Source organism: Phaethon aethereus (genome assembly GCF_964289735.1).
Source record: "Phaethon aethereus genome assembly, chromosome: Z".
NCBI lineage: Eukaryota > Metazoa > Chordata > Aves > Phaethontiformes > Phaethontidae > Phaethon > Phaethon aethereus.
In genome coordinates, this window is record NC_138577.1 from 43,716,620 (window position 1) to 43,742,599 (window position 25,980).

General features: G+C 38.0%; 1 protein-coding gene across 1 annotated transcript in view; it reads right to left on the reverse strand.

The window, feature by feature from the left end:
* The window catches only part of LOC309415893 (guanine nucleotide-binding protein G(q) subunit alpha-like), a gene marked incomplete at both ends in the record, with an annotated part of 134,335 nt that overhangs the window by 34,637 nt on the left and 73,718 nt on the right, over positions 1 to 25,980 (reverse strand). The window lies entirely within an intron of this gene.

Sequence of the window (25,980 nt, forward strand, 5' to 3'; positions counted from 1 at the left end):
TGCAGATAGCTCATATACACTGGACAGGATTAACAGGAATAATTTTTCATATTGGTCACATCACCAACATGTATATACAATTTGAAAAATCAAACAACATGAAGAAGGTTGTTAAGACAGGAAAAGAAGACAACCATTATAGGGAATTCCAGCATTGAGGAAGAACAGAAATAAATGTCAATTTCTTATGGAAAGTATATAATCTCAACATGGATCAGCATATTATTTACCTTTCATGATAAAAGACACTGTTAAACAGAACACCCACCATTCATTCTACTAACTGAACCACTCATTAGCAACTGAACCCAGGACACTTGCACAACATAAAGATAGGAAAGACAGTAAAACCCCAAAGTATGCAAAGATGGTTATTTTACCAAAATCTGTACTCATGGGAATGAACTTAGTGATGGTGTAGGAGGGAAACAGTACTACTGATTTGTTGGAGAAAACCTTGAAGCAAATGGTGAACGAATAAGAATATGTAAGAGTACTGAGTAAATTATGAATGAGTGATGATACGGTATGTTCAAACAAAGACAAATAGTAATAAATATGATATAAAGACAGAAAGTGAATTAATAAACGTACATATGGTCTCTTATTTAAGACTATGCTTATTCCAATCCAGTATTATCTAGACGACATGGATGAAGCATTCCCATTAAATTTTATATTTAATTAAGCTAATTTTAAAGAAAGCTTTCATTTTTAATTTTTCAGGTACAATCTTAAAGCACGTAAAACATGCTTTTTAAATAATGACCAGTTAACCAATCTGACAGGTTTAGACTCTGATGGTACCTGAGAGAATGGAAAGGAGGCAATTTGCCTTTCAGAGAAGTTCTTTATGTTACCACAAACGTAACAGTAGTTACTACTGAAAAAGAAAAGCAAAATTATTAGAAATTGTCTCTAGTTTCAATTTGTACTATAAATTATGGAGATTCTTAAACAGTAATGTCTAAAATTGGGAGTTGCTAATAAAAAATAATCCCTAATAAATCTATCACCCTCCTAAATACTTAAAATTTAGTTAAATCCTATGGAGTCAGAACTACCAAAGAAATATTGCAGAATGTTTTCTGATTTGTCCTGGAAGTATTATGTATACATTTCAGTAACAAACACATGAATGTATGTAACTGTGTAGAGACGCATGCACACGTGTGCACACACTCACACACGACAACAGATGAAGACTTGGTCAAGCAAAAATCTGAGGGATTCAACTCTCATATCTAGTCTACATTTGAGATGAGGACACAAACTTCTTTCCACTTAAAGTTAGGTATACTGAAAGGAGTGTTCTTGTTATTTTTTAATAAATTTGTCCTCTGTTTACACACATACAATCCCTACTCCCCTTTTTAGACAGCCCAGGAGAATAAGGCTACTTCTCATTACTTAACAAAATATTATACTGGCACCTGTTGTTTACTCAAGAGGAAATAAAATCTTCCAAGTTCAATGTATGTTCTCTGTTATCAGAACCCAAATCTCCAAAGTTCTAACAAAGGTTATTTTCTTATGGATGATACCCACACATCCCCAAAAATGTCTGGACAAATCACAGAGGGTCCCTACATTCTCAAAGCAAGTAACAAGAAATGGTACTCTACTAAAACACAAGCCAATGTTCTTGTGAAACTGGGTAATTTTTTTTATCAAGCTCAATTCTGTATTCTATTGCACTTGTGTACATTTGAAAGAATGGTGCCTTGAATATTTTCCCGCAACTTATGCCAAACTGGTAAAAGAACATATGCAGATACTATTTTTTTTGTTGTACTTGAGCTCTAAAATTACGGCCAACTGATATCAAAATGCTGACAGAGCTGAACGACTAACTTACTATTCAAAAGCTTTCATTTGAAATGTGTCATAACTGAAGTATTCCTCCAACAGTTCTGTAAACATTCTCTAACAGGTGCTCCAGTATTCCACATTGGTAGAAGAGAGAATCTTAAAAGGTAACCACTTTATTCAGTTATCTATCCAGACTGACTACTATAAAGTTGTCCAAGATCTGGCATTGTTTTACTTATCAGTTCTGTATTTTCTGCCATACAACTAATATGACTTTACACTACAAGACATAACTTACCAAATAAACTATGACATATGCCAAGAAGTTAAATCCAGCAAAACAATTGATTCAACTTATGAAAAAGAAACAGCATCTCCTCAGTGGACACTGCTTCTGCTTCCCTGGGCTTGCTTGAGCAGACTCATGACAGCTTGTACCCTACTGATACACAGCTCTTCACATCAGTGCTGTGTTTCTTAAAAAGGTAATGTGCCTTCACATAGATTTCAAATCTTTATTAAACCTCAGCCATGCTTTCTTGTTCCCAGAGGTACTATACTTTCCCATAGACAACAGTTTTTCCTTCTTTGAGAGCCTTTGTCAGGCAACATCTTTTGCTGGCTTCTGACGTCCGGTGGTGGAGACAGAGATGAAAATACAGGGTCTCATCTATTGGCTTAATTTTTCTCTCATTTGCCCTGGTACAAGTCAAAAGTAATTCTAGTGAAACCCTGTGAGATGGAGAAGCATAAATCTAACGCAGAAGAAGAATCAATCATGTATCATGTGTGGTGTCACCACTGCTAATTACTGGATTTAGTTTCCTTCCACTAATGTAAGAGCAAATTTGGAGCATAACTTTTGTTCTTAGCACTCAAACATGACTCAGATCCAAGGACTTATTATTAATGCATTTTATGCAAATATAAATGTTATTGAGTACTTCTTAGTCATTATTTATCCTTTCACTTTACCCTAGAATTGACATTATTTTGGGGGGACAAAAGGAAAAAAGTCAAGCTGTTGCCCCTGAGAAAACTGTACCTTCTTAGAGTTCTCTCTTTTGGGACCTCAGTAATTGTTATGAAAGCATTAAAAAAAAAAACACAAACCAGAATGACAGACAAAACTGAAGGATTCTGTAAATACCACCAAATTCAAACTGGTCAGTAAGTAACAATTAGTTCAGCTGTAGTGTTCCACAAACAAAACCTAGATGGTGTAGATGACTTCTCAGTCTAATACTTGACATTAGCAGTCAACATTTTCCATGGCCTCCTGGGAATATAAGAATACTTGTAAAAACTTCTGCATTATTTGCTAGCAATCTTATAAAAACTCATTCAATTCTTTTTATCAAATCACATAAATCTTAAATTTAATAGCTTCTTCACCAATTCCCAAAAGTATTTAAAAAGTGATCTCAGAATAAGAAAACTCTGATTTTTGGGAACAGTATTAGCTTCTGAAACCAGGAAATCTGAGCCTGAGGAGATACCAAAATAGCTATCATTTCTCCTCTTTCATCCCCCTCAGAAAACTATTGACAGTGTTAAAAACTAATTCTGAGCTTGAATACCATTATAGTTTTATGCTCATCTTTCTGGCCATACCCTTTTGGCCACAATCCATTAATAGTTAAGTGTATTTTTTTAATCTCTAGGCTTCATTGTGTCAGTTTTCTACTTATCATCTTCATAATTTTTTGAAAGCTGTCATGCTTCTAAGGGACTAATTGGGCCAGCCAATGGATCTGGTCCTGTATTATCTCTGTATGTGTTATCACCCATTTGGAGCCTTACAACAGTAGCTACAATCAATGCAGGAAGCATGGAAAAAAGTTCGTATTTTCCCATTCCTTTTGATATAGTGTCTGCAATTTTCCCGAATTAGCATTCCAACCTACCAGAATAATTTATATGAGGGAGACCAGGCAGAAATACACACTCTATTTCAAAAGAAATTCCTCTGGGATCTTTAATCCACAGGAGTAAGCAATATGCTTGAGACGCAGCAGGCAAGGTTGCTTCGTATCAATGGTCTCTGCATACTAGTTGATTTTAAGGTTCCCATTTAAAAAAAACTCTTACATGGGAGGGAACATCTTCTGTTTTGTAAAAGGATTTCCCAAACCAATCAGAAAATGCCTGTGGCTATAGTGCTTGCCTGTCGGTAACTAAAGGATCAAGTAGAGTGATATTAATTAGGTGTGGAGAGTCTAATTTACATTGATTGCAAAACTGAGAGCAATGGCATGTGCTCAGATCCAAGCAGACCAGGAGCTGAATGGAAGTCATTACAAAGACATCATAATGACTATGGATTTGTCTTTTCTTTTTTCTTTTTTCTTTGGGGGGGAGGGGGCAGGGGGAGATATTTTTGATCATGCATCTTAAAGCAGAAATTATTTCTGTCAGCTCAACAGGAGTCATTAAGTTATTTACAGATTCTGACCCTAGTGACTTGTAATCTGCAAGTGTGTTTCATACAATACCTTACAGGTAGTATAGGCCTGTATAGCAAGATACGCTGCTTTGGGGACTCCTGCAAACCTGACGATATTTGAAGCAGCTGTAACATTCAAGGAGAGTAGTACTAGTCTATTTCACAGTCTTGAAAAGCAGACAGTTGGGGTATGTGTTCCTTAACATATCAGAAAGCAGCAACCTCTGACTGATAATCAGTCCAAGGCAGGAAAGTGTTTTTACATAGAAGCCCACAATAAACAGTTTGTAAGAGGACTGTAAAGAGGATATTGCTTCCCTTGAGCAACTTTACAGCACAGGATGGGCTAGGATAAACAAAGAGGAGGTTTCATGGTGTGCTAAAGCACTGTATTTAAATTAACAAAGTGTGCTATGTCTTGCTGAAACAAGGCTTGGTTCAATGCTAATCATTCTTCAGTTGCTGACAAAGGTTAACAGAGTATCAAACTACCTAAACCAGAATTTGTCACTTTTTCCGGCTTCGTTTTCTAAATTTTGGAAAGAGAAAAAAATAGCATAAGCTCTTTGAAAAAGAATTCCACAGACACGTAACAGAATCTAAAAAAAGACCTTGTATGAAGAAAACTTTTTCATTACTGGTCATTGTCTCTAAAAAGGCTAGGATAATGGCCCCTAAACCATGGCTTATGGGCAGTACAATGAAATGCTAAGGATTTAAACAAGTTACTTTGTGACTTAAGTTCCAAACTTAACCCATTCAAAATGCATCTTTAAATGCTAGCTGTAATACTTTTATGTATCTAAACAGTGGAATAATGAATGTCTACATAGAATCATTAAGGTTGGAAAAGACCTTTAAGATCATCAAGTCCAACCATCAACCCAACACCACCATGCCCCAAAAACCATGTCCCAAAGTGCCACATCACACATTTTTTGAACACCTCCAGTGATGGTGACTCCACCACCTCCCTGGGCAGCCTGTTCCAATGCTTGGTCACTCTCTCAGTAAAGAAATCTTTCCTAATACCCAGTCTGAATTTGGCAGACAAATGAGGCCATTTCCTCTCGTTCTATCACTAGTTACTGGGAGAAGAGACCAACATCCACCTTGCTACATCCTCCTTTCAGGTAGTTGCAGAGTCATGAGGTCTCCCCTCAGCCTCCTCTTCTGCAGGCTAAACAACCCCAGTTCCCTCAGCCACTCCTCGTAAGACTTGTGCTCCAGACCCCTCATCAGCTTCATTGCCCTTCTCTGGACACGCTCCATACACATATCAGGTCTGGGGGGTTTGTTTGTTTGTTTGTTTGTTTTTATTAGGGCTCACAGAAAGCTTAGGAAGTAGCTGAATAAATGAGAACTTCATTTGTACACTGCAATCAGAGCCCTGAATTTTCTTGCTGTCTTATTTAAGCTGAACCAGACATGCAAGACAAACTCTAAGCCACCACTACAGGACTGCAACCAGAACAGTCAAGCAAGCTTTTATTGAGGATTACATCAAAATTTCTATATAGATAACAGAAAATACTTCTGAAACCTACATTTTAATGGTCATAGTATTGCTATACTCCGTCTTGAAAAAAATCTGTTTTAATAATACAGCAAGAGAAACGTGATGAAACAACTTCTTGTCACCCTAGCAGATTCTTTTGCAAGTGTTAAGAGACGTGACAAAGAGTCATGCCAAAAGAGAAGACAAGGGAGGCTAGGTATACAGTTTAAATACAGAATCCAGATCTTCATAAGTGTACTTTGTTACATGTACCCTACTAGTCTATCCTGAAGTTTCCTATCCTCTTTTTATAAACAAATGGTTAATTTTTTAACAGTGACAAAGTAAGATTTTTCTGATGTCTGGCAGAACAATAAAAAGTTGCCTTACTCTCTGCTAAATAATCCACCCAGTGTGAATAACTGTTAGAAAGTTAGCTCACTTAGAAAATTAAGTATATAAAAGCACAGTGTCTTCATGAAACATGAGATGCTCTCCTATAAGATGGAACATATGTGATGTTTATTACGGGAAAGGAAGGCTATGGGATGGTGCAATTACAGCAGCACAGTGTGGATACCGTTTAGAAGTAAATAGATCTAAAGAGCCCAGAGCTAACACAGACTCGTTCTGCTACGTCAAATCATAGTACGGGGCAACAAAGAGGTGTGATCATTTTTCTATTTACTGTTCAGCTTTCCTGTTTTCACAGAGTCATAGAATTTTTGGGTTGAAAGGGACCTTTGAAGGTCATCTTGTCCAGCCCCCCTGCAATGAGCAGTGACACCTTCAACTAGATCAGGTTGCTCAGAGCCCCATTCAACCTGACCTAGAATGTTTCCAGGGATGGGACATCTACCACCTCTCTGGGAAACCTGTGTCACTGTCTCACCACCCTCATTGTGCAAAATGTCTTCCTTTCATCTAGTCTAAATCTACCTGCTTTTAGTTTAAAACCGTTACCCCTTGTCCTGTCGCTACAGGCCCTGCTAAAAAGTCTGTTCCCATTTTTTCTCATAAGCCCCCTTTAAGTACTGGAAGATGGCAATAAGGTCTCCCCGGAGCCTTCTCTGCTCCAGGCTGAACCACCCCAACTCTCTCAGCCTGTCCTCATAGGAAAGGTATACCAGGCCTCTGATCATTTTTGTGGCCCTCCTCTGGACCCGCTCCAACAGGTCCTTGTCTTTCCTGTGCTGAGGGCTCCAGAGCTGGATGCAGTACTCCAGGTGGGGTCTCACCAGAGCAGAGGGGCAGAATCCCCTCCCTCGCCCTGCTGGCCACGTTTCTTTGGATGCAGCCCAGGATACGGTTGGCCTTCTGGGCTGCAAGCGCACATTGCTGGCTCATGTCCAGCTTTTCAACCACCAAGTCCTTCTCAGCAGGGCTGCTCTCAATTCTTTCATTCTCCAGCCTGTATTGGTACCCGGGGCTGCCCTGACCCTGCCCTTGGTCTTGTTGAACCTCATGAGGTTCACACAGGCCCATTCCTTGAGCTTGTCCAGGTCCCTCTGGATGGCATCCTGTCCCTCAGGTGTGTCAACCGCACCACTTGGTGTCATCTGCAAACTTGCTGCAAACTCGATCTCGCTATGTCACTGATGAAGATATTAAAGAGTACTGGTCCCAACATGAACCCCTGAGGGGCACTGCTCATCACCGACCTCCATCTGGACATTGAGCCATTGACCACCACCCTCTGGATGTGACCATCCAAACAATTTCTCATATATACAACAGTCCACCTATCAAATCCGTATCTCTTCAATTTAGAGAGAAGGATGTTGTGGGGGACCGTGTCAAAGGCCTTACAGAAATCCAGACAGATGACATCGGTAGCTCTTCCCTTGTCCACTGATGTGGTCACTCCATCATAGAAGGCCACGAGGTTGGTCAGGCAGGACTTGCCCTTGGTGAAGACATGCTGGCTGTGTTGAGTCACCTCCCTGTTCTCCATGTGCATTAGCGTAGCTTCTAGGAGAATCTGTTCCATTCCAGGAACAGAGGTGAGGCTGACAGGTCTCAGGTAGTTCCCAGGGTCCTCCTTGCTACCCTTTTTAAAAATGGGTGCAATGTTTCCCTTTTTCCAGTCTCCAGGGACTTCACCTGACTGCCAGGACTTTTCAAATATCACGGAGACTGGCTTGGCAACTCCATCAGTCAATTTCCTCAGGACCCTGGGATGCATCTCATCAAGTCCCACAGACTTGTGTATGGTCAGATTACTCAGGTGGTCTCGAACCTGATCTTCTCTTACAGTGGGATGGACTTTTCTCCCCAAGTCCCCGTCCTGCTTGAGAGGTGTGGGAAGCGACACTGCCAGTCACGACTCAGGCAAAGAAGTCACTGAGTACCTCAGCCGCCTCCTCTTCCGTTGTTACCAGTCTGTCAGTCTTGCTCATCAGGGAGTATGCTTTCTTTGACCTTCCTTTTCTGGCTGATATACCTATAGAAGTCCTTCTTATTGTTCTTTGCTTCCCTTGCCAAGTTCAGCTTCAGCCACACCTTGGACCTCCTGACCTCATCCCTATGCAACTGGGCCGTGTCCCTGTAGTCACTCTATTTTCCATATACAAATTTTAGGTTGCCTGGCTATCACTGTTAAGCTGTTGTCCAACAAATAAAAGCAACATAAACATTAACATCACTGTTACTTCGATAGAATATCTAATTCCATGGAACAACCTGAATTACCATTTTTATCACTGTTAACCCCTTCCCTCTCAAAACTCCGTATGTATTGTAGTACTTCCACCAACTGAAACAAACACTCTTCAGCAAACACTTCTGGCAATCAACATTTACAGAACAAAGCAGGTTTACAAAAAAGGAGAAAACAGAAATCATGGAGAAAAAGAGAAGTGAAGAATCCATAAGCTATTCCCTCTCTACCAAAAGGACACAGGCAGATGAAGTAAAATGAAACAGCCTTACACTGATCTTAGGCAACTTCAGCTGTTAGTCTTCGCCATTTCTTTCTCTGTGAAGAAGGCTATGTTTTGGACATTCATGCTAGTTTTGTTCGTAGTAATTCTAAGCAGAGTAATTTACAAGAAAACTGTGGTAAAAGAATTGGTAACGCCACATTTAATACAATACAAAATTTCCTCAATTTGTATCTCTAAAAACCAAATATTGACTTTTAGATTTTTGTATTATATAACATAGTATTTTAACCTAACGATCTCAAAACACTTCACAAAGGTTCTAAGTACCACTAAGTGCAGTTACATAAAATTGTCACAACACACAGGTCAATCATTTCCAATGGTCAAAGTGTAATCACATTAGTGTTCAGTTAATAGCAATTACCACTAGATTATTATTACATTTGAGACTAAGATTCAGTCCTGTAGAGGAAAGTAATTATTACCTTCAAATGGTAACAACTCTTCTGTAAGTACTTCTAATGAGTTTACTGACACAGTACAAAACCTGATGCGTCTACATCACAAGTCGCAGGAGTGTTAAATGGCATACCACACCATGTTACCCAGATGTCCAAACACGAACATCTGCTCACACATCTTTACACATCCCCAAATAAAAAAAATAAACTTTGTCTAAACTATCACTTCAATTTAGTAAAACGCTCTGTCATTATTTGAAGAAAATCTTCCTTCAAATAACAAGTTTCACAGACGTAGCATAGCTTTCTGTAGCCAAATAATTCAGCCCCAGTTTCCTAATGTAAAAATTGTCCTTAAAAGGGTTTGAAGGTAAAATAAAAAATTGTTTTTTTCCAAGAGCCAGGAAGCTTCCCCCATCAAAAGTACATCAAAAATACATCAAAAGTAGTATTTCTTTTGGTTGTTTTTCAGTTTGCGTTCTTCTCTGCTCCAAGAAAGTTTTAAATTTAATTTAAATTGCTATAACGTGCAATTTAAGTGTATTATTTAATTTTAAAGATAATTGTTTTAGCACAGTATGTCTCCAGAATAGGAAAGAAGGTAATTCTGAGGCAGAATTACATGTTCTTATCACTCCCTCTAACCAAAACACAGTAGCATTATGTTACTTCCAGCCAGTAAGGTGAAGATAGGATGTTCATTCCACCTAAACACACTATATATGAAAAACGTCTATTGCCATGTGTTTTTAAAACCTACATGGCTCACATGAGAATACCAAGTGAAGCCACATGACATTCACATCCTGATGTTGCCAGGGTGAGGAAACAATGGATTTAAAACTTAAGGAAAGGTGTTTCTTCCTTTTTTTTTTTTTTTTGGCAGTAATGGGAAAATGATGGGATTCCCAAAGGAACTTGGAGATACCTGATCCTACATAATCTACTTCAAGAGGGAAACAATTGATCAAAAAGTTCCTGTAAGTGGGCATGGTAGTGTCAGGTTGATGGTTGAACTTGATGATCTTAAAGGTCCTTTCCAACCTTAATGAGTCTATGATTCTATAATAATTCAGCACTATTACTAAGAACAAGTTTCACACTTTCAAGACTCTGCTCTCCTGTGCTGCAGGACTACATTAATGGTGGGTAAGACTCGCACAAAACTTCCTTTCTGTCAGTGAGTTGATGTTACACTTCTACAAAGTACTTGCTTTAGCTATTTTTGTACATTTAAATTAAGCTGGATTTTACTAATTTTCTCAAATGAATGTTTTACTGAATTACCACAGTGGTTAACTATGGGAACAATAGCAGTTAGCCAAATAAATTCCAGGAAAAAAGAACACTTGATGGTAAACATCCATTTCAGCTCTCCAGTTATGGGGGGAACTAAATCAGTCATCTTTTTTCTGTAAAGCAGTGTGAGTTTTAAGAATGAAATATTAGCCAGATCTCTGAGAAAAACCTTTATCAACCAAAAGGGCATGAAATAGCAATGCTGCTTTGTCTCTTCTGTAGCCTCTGTATGGAGCTAGAACACCCACAGAGCATCACAAAATCTTGGAGGTCAGGAGACAGACTTTCTGTCTTCTGGACAATACATGACTCCACAGAAAATGGAAAGACAAAACAGCCAAAAAGCGCAGCATATTTTTCAATTGCCTGATTTATGATAAACATGCAGGGTCAGGGAAGCCACTCCAAACTGTGGATACATATGAATGTTACAGAAAAAGACACGGACCTTCTTATCTCTTTGTTTTGTTAGCTTATTTATTTACACGTTCCTCGCCTGTGAAAGAGCAGGTACCACCTAGGGAATGGAGTAGAGGGGATAAACACCCCAAAAGTCTGATGTTCCCACAGGCTACTGGTGCCCCATTACTGAACTGCATTACGAGTCAGAAACGGCTATCAAGCCTGAAATTTCTCTCAGAAGAACTCAGACCTAGCTGACAGTCAAAAAACGAAAAAATGGAGTAAATAGCAGAAACTTTACAAAGTCAGTCATCTGCTTGCTGCCAAATGCCTGCCAACAGTGGTTCTTTTGTGAAGCTCCCAAAAGACTGAATTCATTTTAACAGACTGATGGGACACTGAAGGTAAAGTACAGTGAAGAACTATCTTATTGTTTCATTATACTGTTATTTATTTTTATTGCTAAGAAATACTTACTGCCTAGCTTTGTTTGAGATCAGGTCATAAGACAAAGTGGGGGAAAAGAGAACTCTGTCAACACACTTAGAAAGGAGAAGATACTAAAATAAATGTAATAATACCACTTTCTTTAAGCAATGTCTTTAGCTTCTGGATCATACATATATAATATAAAAATGTGAATGAAAGCCAAATTTCATGCATGAAGCAGGTTCAATTTTTCTATGGCAATTATTTGTAAAAAGCTGGGACCTACCTAGACAGTGTATTTAGTAAGTTCATTTGCAACAACTGTATGTGCAAACATCCAAAGTTATAAAAAAAATACGGAAAATCTCAAAACAGAGATTTGAAGTGGCTCCTAATCCATAAAGTTTATAATTTAACTGATAGCCAAAAGGCTCCCTGCCCATTCTAGCATGCAATCTTCTTCTATTTATATTATTATATTAAAATGCAGATGCAACAGCAAATGTTCATTAACACAAGCCTTGTATGTTCCTGCCTAAAAATCATGCCACAATTTACATTAAACACCTCTAATTTAGAACGTTTTACATTTTATTAAAACATACTAAGATATACTTATTTCACCTGTGTATTCTAAAATCTCAACTAGAGAAGGACAACGCCCCAGCAACTTTCAGTAATCCTAACAGTTTCTGGTAGGTTGAACTTAAATGCATAAACGATGCATATTGTAACACTTAAAGCTCCAGCTGTAAGTCAGTATGGGTTATAGAGTAATTCACACATAAGCAGGCAGAGCCCCCCCAAAACCTGTTAGAGCAGCACCTTCCTCACCATGGGCCCACTTACAACATGAAGATATACACAACTGTGAAGGCACAAAGAGGGAAATAAAGGTGAATAATAGCTTTTTCATTCTTTCACAGTGAAAGGGTGAAATCTCAGTTATGTGAACTGAAATCCATTAGAATTTCAGACTAATTTACGCAGAGCCATTTCACTGCAAATAAGCATGAACACAGAGTTCTAGTTCATAATATGACATGAAATATCATCAATATAGTGCCAGTATACTATACAATGTATTATCAGTAAGTCTTACTATACTCCTAACATAATATATTCCAACAATCTTGGCATCTCTCTGCCCAAATGGGATAACTTGTGAAGTGGACTCTATATAATCATGTCAGTAATGCTCTCACTGGGGTGACCAAGAAGTAAGATATGGAATAAGCACAAGGTAGCTCTGCAGGTAGACTTTTCCATAAAGATGGGAAATTGTATGCAATTTCTGAGGAACTGCTCAAAACTCTTACAGCTCCAGGTTGCCTAGAAGGGGACACGTAATTGTAGTGTGCTGGTGCATTTGTTCCCTGTCATGGAAATCTTAATTATCAAAGTTTCTCCAGTGCTTTGCCTGAGTCTAGTATACCAGGCAATCTACCAGGCATTTAGTGCCATTTTAAATGTAGTGGCATTTCAGAGACTTCAGACTTGACGAAAATGGCAGGTACAAACTTGGTTTTCAAAACCTCTCTGTGCTCCTGGCCTCATAAGAAAGAACAACAGCTACAACCAAAACTATCTGTCATTGAAATGGAGAGGGGGAACTTTGCACTCTCTCCCTTGGCTACGCAAGATGTAAGCTCCATAGGAGGTAACTCAGTATCCTCTCAGTTGCCCTACGTTCTCCTCTGACAACAGAGGTGAAAGAGAGAAACAGAAATTTCAACTTCAGATTTTAGTTATTCATTCTTCCCTCATCTTTTTCACTAGATCTAGTTGCTTCATTTTTAGATATAAAATAAAATATGCTCTACATAGTATCAGATCTGTTAAAACAAAACAGATAGGCTCTTTTATTCTCTCTTTTAAAAGTTTCATATACCTAACACTTCAGGCAGATCCTCCAAGATTTCTAGGGGACTTTTGGCTACTTTCTTTCTTAGATAGTATTTTTAAGAGGTCAGATCATTTTAAGTATTACAACTTTGCTTGTTAATGACTGCATAGGCTGTTACACTCTTCAGATATTGCCATGGGTAGGAAAGCTGAGCTGGAAGAGGACATCAATGTGCAACAACTGAACAGCAGATTGCAAAGACCTATTCCAAAAAACATACTTAATATTTACTCGAGTTTGTGGCATGTTACATTTGCAACAGATTACAAATTAGGCATTTTCACTTCTTCTGCTGGTAATAAATGTAGCAACCTAGCTGAAATGTTTTACACACTGGTCCTGAAATTCAGTAGCTAGCGAATACTTTCCTGACACGTGCTGTAAAAATCTGTCATTTTTGCTGTTGAGGATCCCAGAAGCAGAAACCACTTTACACTCTGGACAACACTTTCATTTTACAGAGTTGGGCAAATTCCACTGCTGACTTTCAGAAACCTCATCAGCCAACTGCTATATCCTTTCCAACTGCTTTAGCAATTCACCTCCAAATAATTGTTTTTTGTCTTGTTGGGAGGCTAGATATTGTGCCCTGAAATTGCTCAAGATAATCTGCCTAAATGTCCTACTTGTTTACATTAATTTCTGCTAAAATCCTTTTATTTAAATGTACATGCAATTATATTCTGATTTTGAACAATAGCTTCTACTTCCTTAATTACAGAAGTCATCTATATACGTTTAACTGCTTCATTAGGAGTGCATTACATTAATTCAGCAAGTTCAGTTTGTTTTCCAGGCTTTGCCTAATTTTGCTTTGAAGAAAATAGAGCAACAAATGAAATACAGGCCCTCCCTATAAGTAAAGAGAGATCCAGAGCACTGGATGGCATTTTACTACTAGGTTTAAAAATGAAATAGTCTCAAAACATTGTGTTTTGACTTGTTTTCCAAATGTTACTTTTACCACCAAAATTTCAAAGGTTTTCAGTGGCTATCAAGACTCTGGGGTTCACACCCTGGTTCAGATAAATCCTTAAGATTCCCAAGGAAGTAGTGGAAGACATCTACTGAAGTTTTGAAAGAGTTCAAAACGAACTGTAGCATCTGAGTTCTGACATTGCTAATCTGAACATAAAACCAAATCGAAACTTCTTCTGTTGGACAGTCACTAGCATCAACTTACATTGTCATGAAGTCCTCACAATTAATAACTGACAAGCCCAAATGGGTAAAATCTTTTTCTAGTGATAAAATCTATTTTTGAACTTAACTCAAATCTGCAACGACAGAAACTAACTTAAAAACATTTCAGATTTGAACCAGCATAAGCAAGAATTGGCAACAAGATCCCCACTCTCAACAGTTTTTGTAGCTAACATGAATTATCCAAATCACTGCACTATCTATGTAGAGATAGTATTATCAACTGATGTTTTCAAACCACATTCAAGCATATATATACAATCATGTTTTCATAAAAATATCAACTTCCTAGGCTTTACTTTCTTTTTTTCCCCAAGAACCACATTCAATATGAGATCTTCTGACGAATATTGCGCAGTAATCCAACAAATAATTATTGTACACACACATAAGAAAATATACCATTGTTTCTTGAGTTAGCTAAACCAGGTCCTATAAACATAGCAAAAATGCAAACTACTGCACTGCATCTTAGTGTTACTCTAGTTGAAACATGAAGCAAGTGTCACTAAAACTACTGCATCAAGCTTACATGCAGTAAATACAGAGGCGGGAGGGGGTGTACTTGCATCTGAGAAGCTCAAATAACTCTCTGTTTATATTCAGCTGGTATAAACTGGGGCAGGCTTAGAGCTGTTTTTAACAGCTCTGAGCAGAGAACAGAATCAGGGATGCATTTTCCATTTCACCACAGTTCCTCATCATGCATATGGTTCAATACCATGTGCCTGACAAGCTTGTCATCGGGAAACAGTATTCAAAGTATTGGACCACGTAGTACAAATCAAAAGTGCCGCCTCCCAATCTTTCCTAAAAGCATCTTCCATCTGCTTCACCCACAGAAAGATAATTAAAAAAAAAAAAAAAAGAACATTGAACTGCCAGTCTCCCTATAGTGACTTTTCAAGAAGGTAGGATAGATCACAATGTTTAACTAATCCTTCTCCTACTTTACATGCATTACAGGCTTCAAGAGCTTTAAAGCAGGCTTCATGTCCTAGCACCTGTTGTTTAAAGACCGTATTCAGTACCAGTATTGCAAATAATGGCAAAATTTTCCACAATAATATTTTTGTATAGTGGTACAACTGGGTTTATGGAAAAGAATGTTATGCAAACATAAGCATACTGAAATTTTCATTCCCTTTTCAAACAAAGTAACTGGCTGTACTTCACAATCCCATAAGAATCCACTACTTCACTCAACCATTAACTGCATTAAAAAATAAATAACAGGACAATGTTTCAGCATGTGAATTCTCACTTAAGAAACATACAGACCTGCAGAACTCCTGCTGAGCCTCACTCCTGTACAAAGCCTGAATGAGTTTGGCACTACAGACATTTTTAAGGATCAGAGGAATAACAACTTTGCTTGGCTTCAGGGATTCAAATAGCTAGAACTGAAAAGACTTTACGTCTCTTCACAGATTAGAGGTTACAGCCAGTTGATTCAGACAGTTCAGAAATTCAGCCACCCCATCCAGTTGCCTACACAAAGGAACTGCAGAAGTTTCACTGCATTTGCAGTCTAGAGAAGAACTTGTGGGGAACATAAGGACAAGCACAGGGAAACAAAGAGAAGGTTCTTTTTAAGGGAACCATGTCATCATATCTCTATTGCAATTCAGAAGAAGAATAATCCTCTGCAGAAATATCCTCTGCAGAATTCCATCATATCAAATTTCACAATTATAATTCATAAGTAAAAACAAAACAAAACAAAAGCACTGCAAGCAAAGCACTTTGCCTCTGTATTTTCAAGCCATACTTTCTTCTATTTTTAAAGGAGGAGAGTGCCCTCTGCTGACTAACGCATAACAGCAAAACCAGTTATTTCAAACTGGTATTTCTAGAAGTATCAGAGGACTGGGAGGGTCCCTTTCAAAATAATGAATGATTCCAGCAGGAATTTTCCTCTGCAAAAATTGCAACTAACTTAAATGGTTGCATTTGTGTGTTGTCCAACCAAGAAGATTGTCCTTCTAAACAATTACCTCATTTCTTGGAAGTCAAGTCTGAAGACGAGCTTCAGACTTACCCTAGGCATGCAAAGCTGAATGATATCCCATCAACTACTTCTTTCGGCTGCTTTCATTAATCCCTTTATGTCTGAAGTAATGCATTGGTAGGACTGAAGTAAGGGGGCAAAATGTAATCTCAGATGAAAAGCTGTTGTTTAAACAGGGTCACACAAGAATTAATTTAGCCCCAAGATGTTAAAGATAGCAACCCAACGTTATTTTCTCTAGAGAAACCACAGACATATTACACCATGTGATGAGTAACAATTTGAAACATGCCTTGAGGGAGAATTAAAAAAATGTTTTATGCCATGTGTGACCTAAAAAAGTGATAGCTTCTTTATAAATTAGGTACAATCTTCTCATTCCTAGAAATATACTTTATTTCTGCTGGCTCAAATCAGATGCCAGGAAGAGCTTATTTAAAGAAGGATGGCAAAGCACTGCTGACTTCTCTTTCAAGGCTTCAGGCAAAATAACCAGTCTCCTGAAACATGCTGCCAACTTCTATCGTTAGGAAGGAGTAAGAAAAAACAATAAAACACAACACCTTTCCTATACAGAAATCATAGAATCAAGTTTCATGCAAATAAGAGCTTGAAAAGCTTCCTCCTTTGCTGCCTGGTGTGTATAGAATTGATTCATAGTCTGAACACCTCATTAATATGTATTTTTAAATGATTAATTTTGCTTACTAACTAAACAGTATTTATAGGGAGAGGTCACAGTAGGCTTTTTAACAACCATTTGGGAAGGCTTATTGATCTGCCAAAGCGCAAATGGATTATCCTCCCAAGACGTCAGCCAAAATAAGACACGGTCCTTACAAACGTACCATTAGTCATCAAATGAGGGGATACAGGTTTTTGGAGGGTTTTGTTTCTTTGCTTGTGGTATTTTTTTTAGTCATCTAAATGGTTTATAAAAGCCCATCTTTGCAATAAGAGTTAAATCCATGTGAAGGAAAGCAAAACTGAGGGCTTTTTTGAGTTAATTTTGATTAAACTGTATCTGGAAGAAGCTTCTGGGAACCGAGTAAGATGGGTAGAAAAGTGACAACAAAGTCTGTTGAGAAAAATTGTGTACATTATTAGTACAGCAAGGTTTTCATACTCAGTCACCTAATCCTGCTGTGCAATACACTCTGGAGATTCTGCAGGACACAGCAACGAGATAACGGTCTAGGGACAATGTCAACAGCTGCATACTGACCTATCACACCAAGTCTCCTGGAGTCAAGAGATTCTACTTAGCCACAGATTTCCAACTCTATACCCTTAATACTTCTTTCAGAAATGCCCAAGGCAGTTTCCCAGAAAATCTTCAAGACAAACTTATCAAGTCAGTTTCGGAAAGCTGTTGGTGTAGAAAAGACAGGCTGTTTGTACTACATTCTGCTATCCAGAAAAAACACTTATTAAGAAGCCTTATCTACCCTGATCACAATTACTATCAGAGACAGGCAACTACTTAAGAAATCAGCATGCAACTACCACACACACACAAAGAAATATTTTGAATTGGAAGTACAGTATTAACACAAAGGTTGGTATTAAGACTGAACTAGATGGTTAATAAAAAGTTTATAATTAGTCTTTAAAACAGAAGATATCATTAATTCACCTTAAGAAACAAGAAAGGATTTTGTTGAAAAAGCCAGCAAAGCACTGTTACCCTAACCAAGCACCAACATCAAGACCTCTGTTTTCTTCAGTGGGCTTCAAACTCCCTCTCAATACGAAAACGATCCTAATTCCTTTTTTAGGAAGGGTAGGTAAGTATTTTAATTCAGACTTCTGGCCTAAAATGAACCACAAATTGGATTGAAGGAGAGTAATATTTCATTTCACTGGATAATTGTGGTACTTCGATTTCAGGTAATCACCCCACCTACAGGACACATCCCAGACCAGCAACACTTCTGCATGTTTGTAGGTAGGCCAGGGCATTATTAATCAAATTAGAGAGCACAGCTGGCAGAAAGGAATTAGAAAAAGCCTTATGCTGGACTTGCAGCCACCCAACAATTTCTTTGGAAGATCATTAAATCATCTGCAAAAGCACTGCAGCCCCATGGTCACTCTTAACGGTGCAACGATGGTTGGTGACTTGACAGCCCATGCCACAGTCGGCACCTGCCATTCTGTGCATTTAGGTACGCAACGACTGCTGTCCTTACACAACCTCTGCGGTCGAACACACAAAGCAGCAGGAGACTTGTGTGGGACAAGATGCTCTTCCTTAATCATGATCACAAATCCTACTTGAAAGTGTTAGCAGAAGAGGGTAAAATTTTAGAAGGCTGGGAAGTTGGAGAATATGTGGTAAGGACATAGCTCTGCCACCACCTCACCTTCCTTCACACTATTATTTTGATGCTATAACCAATATGTATTTTCAAATGAGTGATGTAATGACAGGTTTAGTTAAAAAGGCCAACATTGAGCAGGTAGAGGGGACCCTTAACAATGCATAATAACTGTGTAGTTATGTGATGTAGCATGGAATGTCCCTTATAGTAAAGTCTGAATTTTATTATTCAAATACAATCATATATTGGTTCAGGTATCAACGTAACGACACTGGAGCACCTCTGATTTTACAGAATGCTCTCAGTTGCTATCTCTGTCATGCCACCAAAACCATTTTTAACCAAAAATCCACTTGCTGTGGATTATAGCAGACTTACAGTAGCTGAATAATTCACTGCACTGGTGTCACACTAGTGAGTTATTTTTAATTCTGTAATAAAATAATAAAAATCATTTAATGGAAAGCTGAGCCATTCATAGTATAGTTCAAAGAAGATACTAAACTTTCTCTTATTTGTGGCATGGGACAAAAGAACCTTTGAACCCAGGGCTTCCAGAAGATTTCAGTGCTGTTGCTCCTCCATCTTCTTCCTTTCAGTAATTTCCTTTCACAGCACACTAGTTGCTGCAAGTGTTAAACTGCTATATATTGAACTGTTTTAAATTTTAGAATATGGCTTTAACTAAAAAGAGAAAAAAATCTTAGAAAATAGGATATAGAATTCTGCTATGAGATTTTTCCATGCAGTAATCATTGCTTTTCTTCTTTGATCACAAATTGCAAATAGTCTTCCTCATTATTTTTCAAAATTCAGCTTTTCACAATACAGAAAAATACTCCTTAGTTAGGGGCTCTATGATGGAGAATGCTACTAGTACATCCAGAGGTCCCAGTAATTCACCACCAGAAGTATTTATCTAAAGGCATATTTGGATGAACAATCACATTTACCTTTCACAAACTGCTAATCATAGAGCAGTAAAATCATTCCTTTCTATAAGGGATAAAAGTAAGATACCAGTTTGAGGTCAGCAAGTCTTTTGCTCTTTGTAGGTCACCCTCTTTTCAATTTCAGCAGAAAAAAGCCAGAAATGTTTGCAGTGTTTCCTCCTGAGGGTCAGCACGTGACTCAAGTATAACGGAGGGAAAAAAGCACATAAAGAACAGAACAGTTTGGGTAAGAACGGGAGGCTCTGCCTGTGCACACTTCTCTGTAGAAGCTGTCACAGTGTCCTGCCACAGGCACTGCATAGTGCTGAGAAGGTCACAAGTACTGCTTCAGCTCTGACAAGCAGGCTGTGTGCATGCCATTTGGAAAACATGTTAGTGAGGAAAAAAGTTAAAATGCAGGCTCTTGAGGAGGAAAACAAAAATTTAATTAGAAATCATATTTTGGTCCCATAAAGACCAAAGGTTTGACAAGCAGCAGCATGAAATTGAGGCAAGCACACATTTGTGCTTGGCGTCTCCATGCTTTCAGAGATGTCACTGTTGGTGCTTCTCTCATATGATTTATTATTTCAATAGGAATCCACAAATTCTGTCTGTATGTCTTGACACATCATATACACCGTACCTCCCTGCAACTCCACTGCTGTAACTGTAAGCAAAACCTTTGATCAAGAAAAATAATAGTAATTTTAAAATTTGTTGATTGTTATCAACCTCAAAATACACCCAAACTTCTTCACCTCCATGACTGACACGACCAATGGCAGTATCTTCAGTCTAATGCTAATACTTCCATGTCAAGAAAGAAATTAGAAGAGAAAAAAAAAGAGAGGAAATAAACAATAAAAAACAATTCTCTAACTTTTAAACTGTTTAGCAGCCTCATTGTCTCTCCACTGAAATCTAAATGGGAATAACTCCTGTATTCTGTACTGAATGAGCACTGCAGAAGTCACTGTCCCTACATGAACCACATACATTAGGTAAACTCCATCATGGTCTTAAAGAGATCTGGAAGTGGTCTTGTTCTCTTTGCCTTGTCCTGGTATGAGACCATACTGTAAACCTAATCACAATATGTGTTTGATGAATGATGAGAAGTGGTTCAAAAGGCTGTGTTGCCTAATTATAGGTTTCGTACATTACAAATGCCCTGCAACTCTTCTGTGAGGATTACTGTGAATTCAGTGGCCTTGATTTACTCAAAATTTACTCAAAAAGCTGCTCATACAAAGTGCAGCTACTGAGTGCATTTTCCTGTTGCATGTGCCACCAAGAAAAAAAAAAAGTGACGGCAACAAGAAGGAAGGGATGGGAAAGGAAATGACATCTTTAAAGACAATACCCTGTGGGCAGTACCACCTCCTACTGTCCTAGGATTATAATTATAAAAGGAAGACAGCATACCCTGAAGCCAAGGGAAGTACTAAAAACATTCCTAGAACAGTATTTTAGAAGCATATTTAAACTAATACTGCTATACTGGTCTCCCCACTTTTATCCAGAGATTCAGTGGGTGAGCTAAAGAATTTATTAATAAAAATAACTGAGAAACATAGCTCTAACCATATGGCTATAATTTTTTATTATTATTTTTCATGGTAAATGCACCACCAGATTGACTGTACATTTACATGTACAATCCTCTTAGCACCTCGTGACAGGTAAGTTCAGTTTCAGTATTAACTGTTCAAGTGATGTACCAACAGTACCTGCATCAACACAGGAACTTGACCGCTGAACCTTAAAGCCTGCTAGGGGTTCATACCCCCCCCTCAAAATGAAGACAGGTGGCTTAAGTAGTCTTTTTCTCTTCATCAAGAGGCTTTGCCCAGATTAGTGCTGGTCTTCCTTTCCAACACGAACAAATAAAGATGCTGGAACAAGCAACAAGCAGAGTAAGTACTCTGGGAGAAACCAAATTACTCATCCAAGTGTCATAGTGGCAGCTTGCCATGAGCTTGTGAGCCATACACAAATGGCATCAAACAAAGCAGGAGACAGCTGCCCCTCCTAACCTGCATAATGATGGAGAAGATGCTTAAGGGTTTCTAGACAACAGAAGAAGCTGGGCATGCCTATACATTCTACACTTTCATAATTAAACTGTGAATTGCTTTTGCAGAATACTGGGGATTGAATTTGACTGTGGACTATATTTGGTAATCCCTGAAGTATGTTGTCTGAGTCAGGCTGCAAAAGAAAAGCTGAAACTGAAGAATCTGGTGAGGTTAATAACCACAGAAAAGAAACCATGAAGCAGGCCGATAGATGAAAAGATAACCTTTTGAAAAGTTAATGTCAAAAGAAATCTTACTTTTCCCATTCCTGCTTTCATTGCCTTTAGATTGCCTTTCTAAAGACAGCTGAAACCAACCCTAAAACAAAAGCAACACCACCATTACAGTTCCCATTTTAACACTTACTTTAAACTTTGACAATGATACTGCATATATTAGATCTTTACTTTTTATACTAAACAAACAGGTTTACTTAGTTCTAAATAAAAACCACAAAGCTGCTTGCCAAAGAGATGATAAATATTCCATTCAACTGATACTCAAGATATAAGCATCATCAATTTGGTTACATAGTAACATGCTAACATCACACACAGAAATACAACTGAGAAACGAGTAACTCAGTATAACATAAAAGTCATTTCAGAAATTTTAAAAATAAAATTACTATAGGAATATATTTTACTGAAATGTAATTCATATCTATACTAATTCTAACGAGTTACTGTGTTAAGTATACTACAGGTAACAACACAGTTTTTACCCTCTGTTCAAGCTACAATACTGTGGGCTGTTCTCCAAATTTAAAACAGGCTGATCTTTCTGCATTTGTACAAATATTAATTTTTCATTTTCGGAAAACACACATCATGGAAATCACTTGGTCTGGACACCATTTGTTTGAATGTGGCTTGCCACGTTTTTCGGTACAATCTGTATCATCAGCACAGTACTGCACCAGTGACTCTGGAAACAAAAGCAAGGCTTTGGGACGTGCTGAACATAGAGGAAGAGAACAGACATAAGGAAAAGAGCAAGACTTAACACAGAGAGTAAATGCCAGATACAGCCTATGTGCTTCACTAGTTTAAAATGCTGTAACTTAAATACTTGAAACCTCTTTGTGCAAATGAAAAAATGTATCTACGCTAGAAAACCTTACTGCTCTCTACAAACACCTGGACGTGGGTTGTGGTGAGGTGGGTGTTGTTCTCTTCTCCCAACTAACTGTGACAGGATGAGAGGAAATGACCTCAAGCTGCACCAGGGGAGGCTTAGATTAGATATTAGGAAACATTTCTTTAATGTTTAAACATTATCTTTCATTTTGAAAAGAGTGGTCAAGCACTGGAACAGGCTGCCCAGGGAGGTGGTGGAGTCACCATCACTGGAGGTGTTCAAAAAACGTGTGGACGTGGCACTTCAGGACATGGTTTAGTGGGCCTGGTGGTGTTGGGTTGATGGTTGGACTTGATGATCTTAAAGATCTTTTCCAACCTTAATGATTCTATGATTCTATGAAAACAGCAAATAGAGGAAATGGTGTGGAAGAGGACGTAAGACACTTAGGAAGTACATCATGTCTCAATATGTGCACCGGAGTATGCCCTAAAGGCCAAAAGGAAGAAAGAAAACAGCTCCAGTGACTTGAAGCAGGACCTTAAAGTGAACTGTATTTATTGATTTATCAGAAATATGCACATTTCTAGTCTAAAAAGGATGATTTAAAAAAAAAAGGAGGGAAAAAAAGAGCCAAGCAAAAAACTTTTGAGATAAAAATTGCTTTCCTTGATATAATGTAGAATCAGGGAAGGGCATTCTCCATCTTGTAACTAGAATCCATGATTTCACTATTCTAACCTATACAGAAAAAAATAGTATCTTTAACTAAAATCTGAAATTAGTGATCATGCATTCAGAATAGTTCCCCTTCCCTGTATTGCAGCTACCCCGGAGATTAATCATTAAGCCATCATTACTATTACTCAGCTGGCGAAAAGAAGATTTAGCCATGAAAAATCACCAAGAAAATATATGTAATTGTGTTAATGCAATGGTACGCTGCTGGAGGAAGACAGCCTTCTGGCTACTTTGGAGCCAGACAGAAATCTTCTGAAAGCAGAACTATTAAACAGACAAACCACTGAAATTGAAAGCTGTAGAGGAAAAAAACCCATGAACTCATCATTCATGTACCTTTCACCACTGAATCTTTATCAGTGTTGTTCATATTTTTCACCCACACCATGCTCCTGTTATTTTTTTCCCTCAGGAAAACCTTCTACTAGCCATTACTGCCGTCTTTAGCTTTATCCCACATTAAACACTGAAATCCAGATATACAGGAATAATTGTATAGAGATAGCTCTGATTAAAACTCTGTAATTTTTAACTTGTTTTGTTTGCTGAAGGCCTTGGCAAATTTGCTCCCCTTTCAGAAAAAAACCCCAAAACCAAAAAATCCCTTCATTTGTTACTGCACTGCAGTGCACTCTCTCTTTCTGTTGGAACACATTTTAAGAACCAGACATTTTAGCCTTTGTTTTCTTTGAAGATGTTAAGCTGTTCTCAGTTCTTTCAGAAAGCCTGGAAGCCAGCTAGCTTTTATGGTACTGAACATAGGTTTATCATAATAAAAAAGAGAAAAGAAAAAAAAAGATACTTATATAGGAATAGCCACTTTCTTTTCTAGGCATAAGAAACAGAGATTTAAATTGAGCTCATTCTTTGGCACTATGAGAGCTTTTACTGACTCACAAGCTTTGCTGGATTCCAAAGCTGCATGCATTTATCATACAGTCTTGAGGAACTGGGTTTGAAATTACTGCCCTGAGTTTCTCTCTGAAACATTATACAGGATGTTTTATATCATAGCTATAGCTCCAGTTCAGTGCTACGTTTGTTGTAGTTATACTCACTGATTATTTTCTTATATTAATTTAGGCTCTTGCTTATGGAGCAAATTTTTATAATATTAATTTTTTTATTTCTGTGCATGCTTTTCTGAAGAGTGAGAAATACAGTACCAGACCATAATTTTTAATAAATCTATTTTAAGAATAAACAAAGTGGATCCTATGTTTCTCTTCCACTTTAAAAAATCTCTTTCAGTATTGCAGCACAACATTACAACACTGGTGCCAACCAATAGCTTCTCCATATGTAAACACATGAACACACAGGAGAATTAACTGAAATGTAGACATAATCATTCAGTAAATAGCCCTTCATTCAGATCAGCCTAATTCACTTTGGAAACTAGGTCTGCTGTTAAAAGTTAACACAAAAAAAAGGGAGGGGGAGGGAAAAAAAAAAGAAAAGGCTCTATTAGAATGGAGACTTGGCTTGTATTCGGACCTCCTGCCCCTGAGCTCATCTGTGAGCTCTGCCCTAGTTTGAACCCTTGACTGTGGGGCATTAGAGATGTTCACAGATGACATGTGTTAATGGAGATTGTTAGTTATAATTTTCCAATTACTTGGCCCAGGAATGAGACATTGGAAAAGCCTTCCGGGTGGTTTTTGGCCTCTTGAGAAAAAAGTGGACTACTGCAATTTTCAGGGTGCTAGATTTATTTCCCTAGAGAAGCACGTTACAATAAATGTTCATGAATTTGTAGTTAAATTAGGTCACTTAGGTTTATCACTCATGGGACTATATATACTCTTGACTTAGATTCTCCACGAGGAGAATCAACCTGGCAGGAGGCCACAGGTCTTCCCTCAACTAGAGGGGGCCAACAGCACAAAGCATCCCAAGCTCTGTTTCACAGGGGAATATTATGGGAGGAGAGGGTAACCAGGAATATTTGGTGTATTGTGAGCCCCTATGGCAACCTCCACTGCAGCAATCCTTGCCTACCCAACAACAACGGAGAAAGAAAGATGCAAAAATTACTGTATGGAACGTTAATGACCCAAGCACTAAGAAGCTTCTCTGGTATCCATATCCTTCATTTGGTTTTTCTCATGAGATATCTGCTAGAAATGCTACTTTCAAATGTCAATAGAGAAAACCCACAGATTTTTTTCTAGAAATGTAACTGAGCTGCTTATGTTGTAAAACATTTTATAGTATTTTAGTACAGACTGCAATGTATTCAAAATGTGCAATCCTCACCTGAATTCCATAGGTGTTCTGATTTCCAACATCTAAACTACAATAATACCTGAATGAAGAGCTTCACCACACATCCTTTTTTGTATACATAATAGAAACTGCCTTTTAAAGTCAACTGAGGCTAAAGACCTGCTGTATAAATCAATCTCAGTTATTGTGCTTGCAATTTTTTAAGTGAGATCTGTTGTTATGCCAATATTGCTCCTACTTC